Raw genomic sequence first — 15,826 nt, 5'->3', positions numbered from 1 at the left:
AAATTCCATATACTATCTAAAAAGGGAAAAGTTCATCCCAGTCGATGTCCTGTCTTGCTTATGTTTAAGTCAGATAGGAAGAAAAAAATCCACACCAGGAGAAGATTGGTTGTAAAAGTTTATTTTACATTTAGGTGAAGTTTATTTTTGGTCCTGATATTCTTCATAGGGTAGATATTTCTTTTAAGACTGTTAATAGTGTATTTCCTTTTTATTTGCCCCTCCCCACCAAAATAAACCCTGTTTTATTTTTGAATCAGCTTCATATCTTCAGAACGTCCGACTTTAAATAATGGTTGGAGAAGCTCCAGGTTAAGTAGAGAGTAAAATCCTATTGCTTTCTGACCTTTGGGTTAGAATCAAGTGTGGTGTAATAAAATATCAGTCCCAAGAGTCACCTTTGCTGATTTTTTTCCTATTATTCTTTCCTGTTATTCCATATTCATGCAGGTCTTGCAGCCAAGGATTGTTACATTAAGATCCAATCTGAAATTAAAACTTATAGTTTTAACCAGCAAGCTATAAAGCTGTTGAACTCCCACTGGGATGTGGTTACCTTTTCCTAAACTTCCTGCGTTGTCTCCTTTTAGCCCCACAGTTGATTTCTCATTGAGCCTTTGGAAAGTTCCTTGCCGTTTCACAGCCATTTCCCATCACAGTGGGGAATATTGACTATGCAAATCACTTAAGGTCACAGCAGCCGCAGCTGTGTTCCTTCTTTGCAGAAGGGGGGTTTCTTTGGGTGGGGCTGTGCTCAGCCCTTCCGGGTGGTGAAGGTCTGAGGTCACACTGGGAGAGCAGGTCCATGTTGGGATTGCGGCTCCAGCAGGATCAGAATGACTTCATCCAGACTTCTGGAACTGGAACTCATTCTCAGAACCTTCCAGAAGACCCTGCCCTGGAATTGCTTTCAAGGGTCTTTTTCATCTGTGTACAGAGTATATTTCCTTGGAGGCAGCTTTGCTGAAGTCCCCTTGAGTCAAGGGTAATAGGGTGGGAGCAGCTATATACAGTTGCATTTCAGTGTTTGATGATAAAATGTGTCCGTTGGTGAGCATCTTGGTGGTGAGGAAGTTTACATGACCACAGATGCTTCTTACCCCAAGGTACCTGTGCCCTGTGCTGCTGGTGCCACTCATCCTAGGGCATTCCTGCTTGGTAGTAGCAGATTCTAGATTGTCCTGTTTGCTGGTTTGGGGGCTTCAGAGTGCTGCAAGGAGGAGGAGTCCCAGATCACCGGTTGACCTTCAGCGGGCATTTAACAGCATATTCCACCAGGCCCTCACCTACTAGTGTTTTGTTCAGGCTGCTGTGTAACTTTGGCTTTCTCTGCTGTCTCCTGTTTAAGGGTAAATAAAGGTAGTGAGAGTCACAAAAATAACATCAATGATGGCAACTAGTGTTTACTGAGTGCTGACTGTACCCAGGCACCATTCTAACCTCTTTACCCAAGTTGTCTCTGCTAGTCCTCACCACAGCCCTGTGAAGTGTGTGCTGTCATATATCCACGAAGAAACTGAGGCCAAGAAAGGAAAGCAGCTCTGCCCAAGGTGTTATAAGCAGAGAGCACTGAGACAAAACCCAAGCCCAATTTGTGTTGACTGGGGAATCAGTACTCAGTACTCTTAGTCTTTGGCTGTTTTGTTGAGTGCCAAGGTCATCCTGGTAGAAGGGAGACAGTGACCCAGGTGAAAAAGGATGGCTACAGATGCATGGCTGCATGGCTGTGCATCATCCACCCTGGAGTATCTGCTTGCCAAAAATGGGGCTACCTGCAAAATGCTTTGAGCACTATGGAAACAAGCCATTACAACTCAAAACATTTATTATTCTGATAATAGGTCAAGGTTTTCATAATTGAGTTTTAGGGTGGCTAATTTTAGACTTTCTGAAAATCATTCTTAAGAAACAAAACCCAGAGTCAAGTAAAAGGATGCTTTTGGAACTGATGATTCTCAGAAGAAGCCATGAAGGGCTCGGCCATACCCCCAGGAAAGCTCACTGGCCAGCAGCCTGGAGCCAGTGGAGCTTCAGGTGGCTTTAATTCTTCCCTGGATGCTGTTGGTCTCCAGGGACACAGGGGTAAACAGGTCACTGTCCTTGTCCTCAAGGGCGTCGTCCTCCAGGGAGGACATAGCTGGTAATGACAAGATGTGGGCCAGCGCCTTCTTGCAGCTGGGCACACACGGCTCGGGGAGCTGAGAGGAGAAAAGGATGAATTTGGCCTTGGCCTGGAGCAGCCTTTTAATAGAAACACTCGTAACTTTCCTGCAGATGCACTTCCTGTGAATGAGGAGTATTGATATATTTTTTCCTTAATAAGAGAAAGCCAGGCTTTTGATGAATAATTTATATGTCAATGTTGGGATCTTCATTTTGTTATGAAGGATTTCAGTTACAACAGTGTGAGGTGGGTGGTCAGGAAACATTCCCCCTGGGCTCACTTTTTGCTTAGAAAAGTCCTGATGGAGAGGTTGAGGTGGGAAGAGAGTGAGGGGGAAGACTCCATGGAGCATGACAGGCATGCCACAGCCAAGCATGGAGGTCCCAACCATAATGTGTTTTTGAGACAGGATCTGGCTCTATCGCCCAGGCTGGAATGCAGTGGTTCAATCTCGGCTTACTGCAACCTTCACCTTGCAGGCTCAAGCCATCCTCCCTCAGCCTCCCGAGTACCTGGGACTACAGGCGCACACCACCATGCCTGCCTAATTTTTTGCATTTTCCTAGAGGCAAGGGTTTCGCCATGTTGCTCAGGCTGGTCTCGAACTCAAGTGATCTACCTACCTCGGCCTCCCAAAGTGCTGGGATTACAGGCATGAGCCACCACACTCCACCTCCAACCACAATTCTTGTTTTAAAAAATGAAAATAGAGTGAAACAGAAATGGTAGAATCAAGTCACCTTGCTCATTCAGAGCCATGTGCGGCTAGGACACCATGTGGTCCAGTCTGACACAGGCTGATCCCTTCCCCTCAGGACCCATTCTTGGGGTCGTCCAGTCCTTGGGCTCTGTTCCTCTGATGTGGCGCAGGTGGTCAGTGGGGCTGGGAAGAACAGAAAGATGAGGGCCACATCCACAGAAGTCATTTCCTTCCTGTGGTACAGCCATGACACCACCCTGTGGATGAATGAGGATTCCCATGTTTGCTAGTTAGATATGGCTGAGCTCTTCAGCCTTTCTGCCCCACTTCCAGTTTCTTTCTTGGGTGGGAATGCCTTGAGCTTCAGTTAATTGTTTGAGTTTTCTTGAGTATAAAAGGAATCCTGGCTGGGCATTAAGTGAATACAATCAGAAAACCCAAATGATGCTGTTGGCCTCATCTGAGCCGAGAGTGGTGTTGGCACCTTCATAGCTGACATCAAGTGAATCTCCAAGCCCAAACACTAACAGTGGAACCAGCTATTGCTGCTTCTGGTGTATCATCCAAATGGGTTTTCCCAGCCATCTTCTGGTGCATTTCTAACATACCCTTAAAAGGCATAAAAAAGTGGCATAGATGATGGCTGGAAAGATTAAGTTCTTTCTGGTGGCTTCTTTAATTTTGGAATAACCAGCCTTCCTTCAACCCCCCAACATGCATTAGAAACTTCTGAACTGTTTTTGTTCTGTTTTTAATTAGGTTGTGGTACAAGAGGAACAATTAATAAAACCTTCCATTTCCACATCTACTGTGAAACTCTGTGACTTCTTCCTGTGTGATGATGGCTAAGTGCGCAGAACATGTGAAATTTAAGTAGATTTGTGGAAACAGAAACACGTTTTTATTTAGTTGTGAGCGTCACTTGGAGTATAAATAGAGCCCTTTATGATTCGTGTGTTGGTCTTTCTTCCTGGAGGGCTTCAGTATTATCTCATGCTGTCATCTTTATGTTGTATTGGAAAAATCTGGGATTCTTTTTCCCTTGGTCATTATTTGCTTTTTTAAAAATAATGTAGTTTTAAAGAATTCTTGCTATTTAATCTGAAGCCCAAACATGGTTTCTAGTGAGGAACTGATACTTAATAAAGTTTGATATTTTTAGTTCTAGAAAGGATTGTTTTGGGGGGTGGGAGGCTGCAGTTGAGAGGTACAAGAAATGTTCAATGAGGGGAAGACACTCTACTGTGGTTCCATTTGCTCTTTGAAAACTTGTGTTTCTGTTGGAATGAAAGGTTTGATTTTGGAAGTTTTAAATGTACTGCATGATGTTGCTAAATTTTAGTTCACTGCTGGGAAGTTTTGGATGAGCTCATTTCATAAGGATTTATGTGCCTTATGGGCCCGTGTGGGGTAAGGGGTGGAGAAGCTTGCCTCCTTCAGAAGGGTCTTCACCCCTAGAGGGATATGGAATGACCCACTGCTTTTTGGTGGGAAATGTAAAGGCCAGTCAGCTTTTGGATGAATTTTCAAGGAAGACAGCAGCTGTCTATCTTCAGTCTTGACTTGCCATTCCCTTAGGGAGTTCCTTCCTTTCACCCATCTTTTTCTCCCCATGGCTTGGTCACGCCACAGTGGTCCCTCGGCTGCAACAGTCTTGCTTGCTTACATCTATTAACTGGGCAAGAGAGACCATTCTCCCATTGGCCCTGGACCACCACTCTGATTTGGATTTAGATGGGATCAGGAATTTTGTTTGGAATCCTTTTGGCCTCAAACAAAATAATGATGAGAGAAATCTGCCTCCCATAAGTCATAATCTCAGTGGACTCCTGTGTCCGAGCTATTTCTGTGTCCAGGTCCCCAAGAGGGCTACAGGGAAAGCTTCATCATGGTGGGAGAGAAGAAAGAAGGTAAAGTCGTAAGATGTTTGCTTCCTATTCCTTGTAAGGTTTAGCCATGTATAGTCATGTGCCAGTCACCTAGGGCTGAGAAAGGGGAGCAAGCAGAGAGGGAGAAGAGGAAGAAGCCAAATGAGATGGTTCGTAATTGATTAGTGGAAGTTAAATCATGTTAAAGATAGGAGGCTTGTCCCCTCCATCATGATTTAGTATCTCATCCTTCCCAAGAGAAGTTTTGAGAACCTGTCCTCTGGTATCCAGGAAATGGCCTCCCAGCAGTGTGCATAGTCCCAGGGAAGCCGTCTCATCAGCCCATCCTTCTCTTAACTCCTCCCCTAATGGTCACATGGTGCCACCACTCTTTCAAGCCAAGTCAAATTGCATGTAGCAGAAAACCCAAATAAGTTTATGCAGTAGAGGTTTATTCTCACACTGAAGTAATTCAGCATTGTTATGGTGGCTCCATGGACATCAAAGATCAAGGATCCTTTCCTCTTTCTGTTCCACCATCCTCAGAACATGGCTTCCAGTTTCAAAGTTACCTCATGGCCCAATGTGGCTGTTGGAGCTCCAGCCATCACATCCAAATTCCAGATAGGAAAAAGAAGGAAGAGACAAGATTACAAAAGAAAATTATCTCCCAGCTAATTTGTCTTTATTTATGGAGTTTTCCTGGAAGCCTCACATTATGGTTTCTGCTTATATCTTCTTGACCACCTCTTCTCCAGGGGAGACTAGAAAATGTCTTTTAGGTAGGCATATTGTAGATTGGAATAAAATTGAGTTTGGTTAAAAGGGAAAAGTAGAGAATGGATATTGATTAGGCATGTAGTCTCTGCCATGGTCTAGAATATATGAAGAACCTCATGTGTGAACCTTAATATATTCTGCCAAATATTCTGTTTATAATATCTAACCCTCCTATCAGATCCTAGGCCATTTGGAAGCCAGGAGCTTATCCTCTCCTCTTTGTATCAAGCCAGGGGCCCACATGTTGGCGTTAGAGCCCATGTTTGTTCAATTGATTCAGATTCAGCCCTTGCCTCCCATATCCCTCACCATGGATATGCAGTTATAAATGATTTCCTGTTAAGCATTTTTAAAAGGTTAACTTCTTCCCAGAGAGCTTTTACATAATTATCCGTTTAATGTGCTTTTAATGATAAAGAGTCTAATAGTTACCAATAACGTTGGAAAAGTAATTCTAGGCATGAAAATTAGCAGTATGGTACATATGAAGTACATACCAAGTACTACCTGATTCCAGATATTAGGAAAGCAAGACAGAAGGGTTTCGCCACTAGTCAGTATCAGTAGATTGTTGGGGAGAAATCTTTATGAAAAATGCCACTTTTCACTCTTTTTTTCAAGTTTGAACTGACAATGTGGAAAGATGGGAGATGTCTGAGAAAACTTGTGTCAGTACTTCATGTTTGTAAAAGGACAGGGAATCCTTCTGAAAATCTAGTTACATAAATTTATGTTCCACCACAAGAAAAATCAGTGGATGGCTGGAAGGAGGGGCTTTCCCCTTTTGCTCTGGAGGGGAAGGAAACTCTGACAGCCAGACTTCTCAGTCGGAAAGTGTCTTTGGTGAGCCTTACTATGTGACTGGCTGATTCACTTTATCCACTAAGTCTTGGGAGAGGTGATGTAACCAGGGACTGCAACTTCTAGGGAGAGGGGAAAAATCACTATTGGCCCCACCCTCTAGCACTGGAAGCTTAACAGGGCTTTGGCCCACAGCAGATGGAAGTTTGAGCTGAGTTTTGTAATTCTTTTTTAAATATTCGCCAGAGCATACATTATTCTTCCTCATTTTCTCTTCTCCTCTTCCCTCCTTTTCTTCTTTCTTACCTTTTCTCTTTTTTATCCTGGATGTGCTCCTGTATGGCCATTCTAAATCAACTCAGGTCTGACCTTTGGAAATACATACAGTAATAAGGAATCCTAGGGGCTTCCTGCCGTATTTCTGTGTTTGAATTTGATTAACATGAGCTAAGAGGTTGAGTACAAAGAACTTGGACTTTGGTGTCCAAAAGACACGGGAATGAATTCTGACTCTACAATTACTGGCTCTGTGACTCTGGACGAGTTACTTTACTTCTCTGACTCTCTAGAATCTCACCTGGAACTTGAGGTTAATTCCTCCTTCAAAGCGTTGTTAGGAAGACTGAACAAAATAATATATGAAGGAAAACCCAGAGAGAGGGATGAAGAGCAGAGTGTGCTGGGCTACATAGGCTAAGCTAAGAAGTTTGGATTTTATTTACAGTGCTCTGGGAAGCAGGGAAGTGACCTGATATTGTAGATATTTTCAAAAAATCACTCTGGGCCTGTGGAGAGAGTGAATGGAGGACAGGAGCTGGAGTGGAAGCAGACAGCCCAGCTAGGAGGCAAGAACAGTGGACAAGACGGCTGGACTAGTGTGGTCACAGAGGGAACAGAGGGAAGCAGTGAGTCTTGAGAACTTTTGGAGGTAAAGACAGTAGGAATAGCTGAAGTCTTAGATGTGAAAAAGGGAGGGAAAGAGAACACTCAAACATGGATCTTAGGTTGGGTCTTGAACGCGTGATTGGTGAGGACTGTTTGACAGTGTAGCCCAGGACTGTGCATGGGGATGACACCCACAAGATGTTGGCTGGCTGGCTGGATTCATGACTATCTGGAGGAAAGAGAGAATGCGTGTTCTTGGGCTATGTTGGATGCTGAATGCAGTGGGACAGACCCAGTTCTATTTCTTGCTTTGAAGAGATTGTGTTCCAGTTATCTGCCCTGTTTAGATGGCAGCTTCCAGAATCAAGTTGGTCAGTTTTGAGCAAGGTCTGGAAAGCAAGACAATGTCTCGAAAGCATCAGGACCCGTGATATTCACCTTGTTAACACCGTAGAAGACTTTGGTGCCCTCCCTGCAGCCATCTGCTTTAATTGTTAGAACAAAGTGAGAGCGAACTCAGAGTGGGACTTGGCTTTGGAACTAAGCAGCATTCTCAAAGCTGGGTGCTGTAGTGGCATGACTACTACAGGTGGGGCCAGGACCCCAGTTCCACAAAATTCAATTGGATACATCTGGTAGGAGGTGTTCACCTGGAAATCTGGGACACTTTGAGAAACACTGTCCTAGAGATAAGCAGCCCTTGTTCTGGTTCTTTTTCTTCCACTTTTTAAAAAGGAAATCAGTTTGGTGGCAAAATCTCCTCTTCCTGTCCATAATTCAGACTACAACAGCAATTAGAGGCAGGCAGCCTCCCCTCCAAGGAGAAAGAAACCCTCCACGTGTTTTATGAGTATATTCTTAATAATGACAATAGCAGCAAACAAACGCCATAGTGGTGATTTCATACTCATGAAATTATTGTCATGGAGTTAGAGCCTAGATAAAAGTCTTTGGCAAGTCTCTAAAGCATATTTCAAGAGAAAAAGAGAGGCCAGAATTTATAGAATCTAAAAATAGCAGTTGAAGTGCAGCTGTGTTTAGCTTGTCAGAGAACCTGTTGAGTCAAGATGGGCAGGGGATTTTATTTCTCTGGCCCTGAGGTCATTTGTCTTGTTTAAGAAGGGGCAGCAAACATTTCCATATAGGGATTGACTTTTAAGGGGAGGAAGATGGCTAAATGTATATGGTATTTCTTGTTTTCTGCTCTTAATCTTCCTACCTCCAACCCCATTCCAAATTTCCTCTTAAGAAAAGGAAGGAGAGTTTGTTTTTCTCAGTAGAGTAAGTAGTGACTGCCTAGGTGGCAGGATTTTGGATAGTAGTGGTGATGTTACTTATTGATGGCACATTTGATGACTGTGAGTCCAAGGAGTGGTGGGGGTAGACTGACTATCTGGTCTTAGTGGGTTCTGTACAATCCCATTAAGTTGAAGGAATAAACCCGTAGTTGGAGAAATAACAGTGTGACTTCTCCAAGACTGATTGGCTGATTTTTGGACCTTCTTTGTCCCATTTCTAGTCAGGGATTATGTCTTCTTCTGTTCCACAACCCACAAAAGAAGATGTCTGTTCCACTCTGGCCTAAGCAATCCTCAAGCCTCTATACTTAACAGCATTGGAATGTCACCATCTTAAAACTTGTCAACCAGTAGGCCTTCAAACCTCCTGCCCTTTAGTATTTATTGAAACCTTGGTGGAAATGAATTCTGTTTTTGGTGGAGTGTGTGAAGTTATTGCCCTCCATTAGTTTGTAGGCCAGAGGTTGAAAGCTAGTGGCCCGCAGGCTGAGTCTTCCTCACCATCATGCTTTGCTTGCCTGGCAAAAAGTTAACCTATACAATTGCCAATATTGGAAAACTGGGATACTTTGTTTACAAATCTTTATTTCTGGATTCTCCTGGGTTGCTCTAATATATATTCTTGGTTTAGATTTCTTTTCTGGAGAGGTGTCCCCAGACTGCTGTGCATAGGTCCTTGTCCTCCCAGAGTAGCTCACCTGTGGGTCATGATGAGAAATAGCCACTGTATTTTCTTTGAGGATAATAAGAAAGGGGTTGAATAAATTGTATGTTGAGCACCTAGAAAACATATGCATGTGCATGATGAGCACCCTGTAAGCATTAGCTATTATTGTTATCATCATCATCATCATCATCAATCATCATCATCATGTTTAATGTATTTTCTGTTGAGGGTTCTGTTGAGGCCATTGTTCATGACATAACCCAATGTCTTATGAGGCCTCATGAAAGACATGTCTGTCAGATCTCAGTTCCAGAAAATAGCTGTCCTTCTTCTGAATTACTGGTTCATCTGTACCTTACTCATGCCCCCAATCTTATTTCTATCTTTGCACTAGCTTTGCAGAAGCTCAGAGGCAACTATGTATGTAGTTCATGTCTAGCAGGAGGACTTGGATTTGATTTGTTGATACCTTGGTTTCACATGCCATGATTTCCTTGCTCCTCTACTTTTCTCACTTATTTTGTTGTGAGCATTGTTGTAAGCAGCCTTAAATCCTGTTGGAACAAGGCTGGGTGTAAATTAAAAAACAAATCAAGCATCCATTCCTCTGAAAGGTTATATAATCACTGAGAATAGGCTTCCACATCAGGACAGGTTTCATGTCTTAGCCTTGGGACTTCATGTGTTCCCTTTCCCTTCTGGACACTACTGACCTCTCATTGTCATGTTGGACTTGATTCTATCAGTTGTGCTCATGCTTTCCCTTGAAGCTAGATAACCTGTAACTTCTGTTACAGAATGGGATGGCTTATTTCCTTGGGTAGACTGACTGTATTAGTCAGCTATTGCCACATAACAAACTGCCCCACAACTCCATGGCACACATCAAGAAGCATTTATGTTCTCATGGATCTGTGGGATGGCTGAACAGTTCTGCTGCAGGTCTGCACGTTGGCTGGGGAAGCTGTTCTCCATGTCTCTCATCTTTCTAGAACCAGTTGGCTACTGGGGCAGGTTCTTCTCATGGTGATGGCAAAAATGCAAGAGGGGCATGCAGAAACATGTGAGACCTCTTAAGGGATAGGCTCAGAACTGGCACTATCACTTCTTCTCTCATTCCATTGGCCAGAGCAAGTCATGAGGCCCAATCCTTCAGTAGAGTGGGGAAATAGAGTAGAAATAGATTAGCCTCTAGTGAGAGGAACCTTAGAGTCAATGACAAAGGGTAGGAGTACCAGGTGGTGGGTAGGGGACAGTTGATAAGTAATGCAGTCTAGCCTGTAATCCCAGCACTTTGGGAGGCCAAGGCAGGCGGATCATGAGGTCAAGAGATCAAGACCATCCTGGCCAACGTGGTGAAACCCCGTCTCTACTAAATATACAAAAATTAGCTGGGCATGGTGGCATATACCTATAGTCCCAGATATTCGGGAGGCTGAGGCAGGAGAATTGCTTGAACTCGGGAGACGGAGGTTGCAGTGAGTCAAGACTGCACCACTGCACTCCAGCCTGGGCGACAGAGTGAGACTCCATCTCAAATAATAATAATATTATTAATAATAATAATACAGTCGATCATAGGCAGTGTAATTATTTGAAGACCATAAGGTTGGGCATACAGCATAGAGTATCTAGCCCTTAGTGGCTATGTTGGCTATTCTCTACTTCCCCTCTCCGGATCCATTCTTCACCATTATCCCTCCTGCTTTGTGCCCTTGGGAGACTGACCTTCCCCTCTGCCTTTTAGTTGGGTTCAGTCAGAGCGGAGCACTGGAAAAAGAGGGTGGAAGAGTGGCCAGCCATAGTGACCATGGCCCTCTACAGAAGGCCATAGCTTCTGCCAGGTGGTTAGTTCTAATAACTTACGGGTTCCAGTGACCACTCCCCACCTTGCTGCTTCAGACCTAGGGCATTAATAGCTCCCTACTTTGCCACGGGGGTCTCTTTTAAACTGACCCCCTTTACTGTTGTAAATAGTCCCTTCAGTGAATTCTTTTTGTCTTCCTGTTTGAAGGAAACATCTGCTCCTGGCCAGGACCCTCATGGATACAGTAGGTGCTCAATAAGTGCATGGTTGATTATCAGGCCTCCTTGTTTTTCTTCTCCTCTGGCCTCTACATCACTTAATGGTCACTTCTCTTCTAGCCTGAAGAGCCCATGGGATGTCAGCTTGGGAATCCCTCCCTCTTTCCCCATAACTTGTCCAACCACCATCCTTCTCCCAAGAACCTGGAAGAGTAAATTCATCAGAGCAAATTCAAATACATAAGGTTTTACTTTTCTTCTTTGGGATTTCTTAGCATGCCCGTTGGGACAATTAGGGAGGGATTCTTTCAAGTACAACATTTTCTCTAGCAATTATGGGAGTTTTATCTCCCAGATGGGATTTATGCCATATTACATTCCAAGAAGGGAACATGGAGAATGTTTGTGGCTAAAGAAATCTCAACGCAAGCAAACTACAGGTGAATGTAACAATAGTAATTGCCTCACTTTATTTGTGAAGGGGTGGTGAACACTAATATGCCTGACTCCATAGAGCAGTGTATTTGGTTTTTTTAAGCAGGAAGAAGGGGGACCCCAAATTTTAATTTACCAGCCCACCCCCCACTTCTCTTTCCATCTGGCTCCATTCCGCACAGCAATGGGCCTTCTGTGCATGCGTGTGTGAATACCCATCCAAGCTACGTCCACCCCCTCCCCACAGAGGCTGCCCTTGGACCTCAGGTGGGGTACACTCACTCATGGTGCACTTTACAGTGGAGTGGACGAACCCTGGAGCAGAGCCCAACATGGACCCAGAAGGAGGACTTATGGCTGTTGGGGCAGGGAATTCTGTTGTCCTGGGCACACAGAGCATATCTGAAAGAGGGAGATGTGGAGACTGACCTTGGCCTCACAAACTCATTGCCCCTTGCAAAGAAATAACCAGGAGGGTCTCCTGAGAATGGGGTTCAGAGTAAGGGCCGCTCTTGCCTGGGTCTTACCCAGGGTGATACCATTTCTGTCAAGTCAGAGGATGAAAGGGACTGCGGAAGCCATAAGACCCACCTCTGTCATTTTAGGGAGAGTGAGCATGGCTGGTAAATCTCAGTGATGGCTGGAGCCCTGGGTCCTTAGTTCCCCAGCAAGTGCCCTGTCCTGCTCTTGCCTTTCTGAGCATCATCCTTGTGGCATTCTGGAGCATGAGGACCCATGGTCGGGTCTGAGTGGATGACTGTAGATTACGTACACGGGCTCTGCTGCAGGGACAGGATTACAGAAGATGTTTATACAAAGCTGTAGCTTTGGAAACAGGCTGCAGTGCATATCTTAGCAGCCCCACTGACCAGCTTGGTGATTTTTGTTCAACTGGAGCCTTGGATTCCTCGTCTAGAAATTGGAGATAAAATGGTATCTGTAGGTAGAGTTGTGTAGGTGGAAGATGAGATGTTTGTAGAAATCTTCATACAGCACTTGGCTTTCCCAAAGGGAACATCAGCGAATTGTAGCCACTGTGACTGGAGCTGCTACTATTGTTCACCAGGTGTCCTGGACCCCACTGAGAAGATGCTGCCATTCATTCATTCATTCACTCACTCACTCACTCACTCAAATATTCACAGAGCACCTATCATGTGCTCGTACTATTCTGGTAGCATGGGACTCACTAGTGAACAAGAGAAGCAAAATTCCATGCCATAGTGGAGCTAACATCCTAACAGGTAGAGGCAAAGATAAACCATAAACATAATTAACATGGAGATATAGAACATATGGAATATAGAGTATGGAAACACAAAAGCTGATAAGTGCTATGGAAAAAAGTGGATAAGGGAAAGGGGTTTGGTTGACCCAAGGTGGGCTGTAATTTTAAATAGAGTGGTCAGGGTAGGCCTCATGAAAGAGGTTTTTAGTCAAGAACTTGAAGGAGGTAAAGGGAGAGAACCATGTGGAGGGATCTGGGAGAAGAGCATTCCAGGCAGTGGAAACAGCTGGTGCAAAGGCCCTGAGGCAGGAGTGCTTGTTGTTCCAGGGACAGTCAGGAGGCCAGTGTGTCTAGAGCAGAGTGAGGGTGTGGGTATTAAGAGACAAGCTCAGAGACATGACAGAGGCCTGACCGTGTAGGGCCTAGTAGACCATTGGAAGGACTTGGCGTTTACCCATTGCAAAGTACCAAGGGGGCAAATGACATGACCTTCTGCATCTCCTCCCACGCCTTGGGCCCGCAGGCTGCCTCCACACTGTTAGTCCTCCCTGACCACCTGCCCCAGCCTTACTGCCCCCATCCATGTTGTACACCCCTCCCTACCTGCAGCCGCCATCCCCTAACAGGTAGAGGTGTGCCCTGGGTCCACTCCCTCAAGTCCCAGCTGCATTACCAGCCAAGGATGTGATGCATAGTATTCTGGAGCTCCTTTTTAAAAAGGAGTTACATTGCTTTGGGAATTCAGGACATGGGCAGCCTGGGGGTGCTTGCTTCATTTCTGAAAAAGCAGGTTGTGGCCACCCTTTCATGAGCTTTGACTCTACTGGGCTCTCCCTGCTCCCCATGGAGCTTCATGGTGTCCTCAGGCCACCCTAGCCCCCTCTTCTCCTGGCTGGCTTTATCTCCCTGAGCAGTGGGACAGAGGACAGGAAGATGAGAGGAAGATATTCCAGAGCTGGGTGGAGAGTCAGGGTGGAGTAGAGCTGTGTGAGGGTGTACATGAGGGAGCCAACAGGAAGGAGGGCTGGGTTCTTGTTCTTTGACCCATTGCCAGTCATGGCTCTCCCATAGGGTTTCACAGCTCAGTCCGAAGACACATTGTTCCTGTGCATGGTGTAGCCAAGCCCAAATATTTAGCTATGGCCACACCAGCCCTTGTTCTGCTTATAACTGTGGTGTAGACCTCAGTCCAGACACCCTCCAAGAGATACCCACCCTGCCCCTTGGCACTGGCTTGGACGGCCTTGTCTGGGGCTGGAAGGCTCTCTTGGGTTCTTTGCCAAAGTTCAGATGTCCCTCTTTCCTACTCTGTGGGTGGTCCCTAGTGGGGGATAGATGAGGGCTAAGGCATGCTTCACCCCTGGCTCCCAGGCGCAGAGATGAGGGTGGCCTCTGGGTCAGAGGGCTTCCTGTTGAGTCAGAGCCTCCAGCCGATATGCCCACTGTCCCACCCCTACTCCACATAGATGCAGGGCACCCTGCAGCTTTGTTTCAGGAGGAACTCTGCCAGTGGAAACCCCATGTCCTTAGCGCAGCCCTGGGGGTTATCAGGGTGGCTCAGATGCAGGAAGTCCTCGCCTCTGCTGTCCTGCTCTGCCCCACCCTGTCCTGCAGAGGGGAGGCCCTGCCCATGGGAGAGTCTGCCTCCACTGGGCAGTGCTGGCCTGGAGGAAACTTCCATGCCACCCCTCCTGCCCCTGGGCTCCAGGGCTCTCAGTTTTTGGGGTAAACAGAGGTGCTGGGCTCTGCTGAGGATAAGCTTTGTGATCTGGGAAGGATCCCTTTCTCCTCATTTTTTCCCCACCTCCTTTTCATCATGTCTGTGTGAAAACGAAAGCTATTGTTTATGTAAAACGACCATTTGCCTAATGTCCCTGGAATTTATTTGCTGGAGCATTTTCCATTTTCATATTCAGTTTAGACCTTGGCTGCAGTAGGGAGATTATGTAACCTGGGATGGAACAAATCCCATTGGCATCTGGGGACCCTAGTGTACCCCACCCTTAGCCGTTCATGCAATGGAGTGAGTGCCCCCCTGGCTGTATATTCAAGTTGCCTCTGTGGCTGCCAGAGTTGGGGAGCTGGGGAGTTGGAGTGATAGAGAAGGAGTTGGCAGCATTTAGAATGGAGTCAGGAGGAAGATTTCTCTGGGTGGTTGGATTCGTAGATCTGCTTTGGGGCTGTCTCCTCCTCCTCAGCTGTAGACCTCGGGGGTCCAGACTTTCCTTGCACACAAAGCCTAGGCCTTTCCTATCAGCCTGTCTGTGGACCTTAGCCAAAAGCCTGAGCCTCACTGCTTGAGCCTTGGCTGGATTAGGGAAATGTCTCTGGCACTTTCCTTCTTGGCTGTCTGTGGAACCTGTCTCTACATTCCAACCCATCCCCAGCAGCACTGGCCTTGAGGGCCATGTTTCTACCCCTGATTCCCAGCCCGAGCGCCTTTGGTTTCTACTCAGAAGCCCTGTCTGGGTCTGCATGGAGTTACTTTGACAAAGGATGGGATGTTTTTCTAAGTTATGAGGGCCTGGACATTTGCCTGCCTGGGGTTTTAAAAGAAGGCAAATATATAGAGTGGGTTTTGGAGCCCTGAACTTAGTCATGGGTGGATAGGAGTGGGCTGAAGAGGGGATGCAACCTCTGCCTTCCCTCCCCATGCCCCCATATTCTGAGATGGTAGAGAACCCTTTCATTCCTCCAACCTGTCTCTTTCATCCCTCTATGGACTGAGACATCTCCCTTTACACCAGTTTTTTACTTAAACATGCTTATTAGCCTCCATTAAGAAAAAGGTAACCCTGTGTATACCTGTATTAACACAATGCTAACTGCTGCAACAAACCCTCAATTTTCAATGACTTGACCTCCTAGATGTTTGTTCATTGCTCACGTGTCAGTCAAATAAGGCTATTCCTCGTTGGAGGTAGCTTCCTCCCCGTGGTGATTCTGGGACTCCAGTTGCTTTCCATTGCTGCTGC

At 45.7% G+C, this 15,826-nt stretch overlaps 1 protein-coding gene across 1 annotated transcript in view; it reads left to right on the top strand.

The window, feature by feature from the left end:
* The window catches only part of ITGA9 (integrin subunit alpha 9), a 378,558-nt gene that overhangs the window by 124,115 nt on the left and 238,617 nt on the right, over positions 1-15,826 (top strand). The gene's annotated exons all lie outside the window — the stretch shown is intronic.

This window comes from Hylobates moloch, unplaced genomic scaffold (assembly GCF_009828535.3).
Source record: "Hylobates moloch isolate HMO894 unplaced genomic scaffold, HMol_V3 SCAFFOLD_8, whole genome shotgun sequence".
Classification (NCBI taxonomy): domain Eukaryota; kingdom Metazoa; phylum Chordata; class Mammalia; order Primates; family Hylobatidae; genus Hylobates; species Hylobates moloch.
The sequence above is the reverse complement of the archived record's forward strand: the minus strand, read 5'-3'. Positions and strand labels throughout refer to the sequence as shown.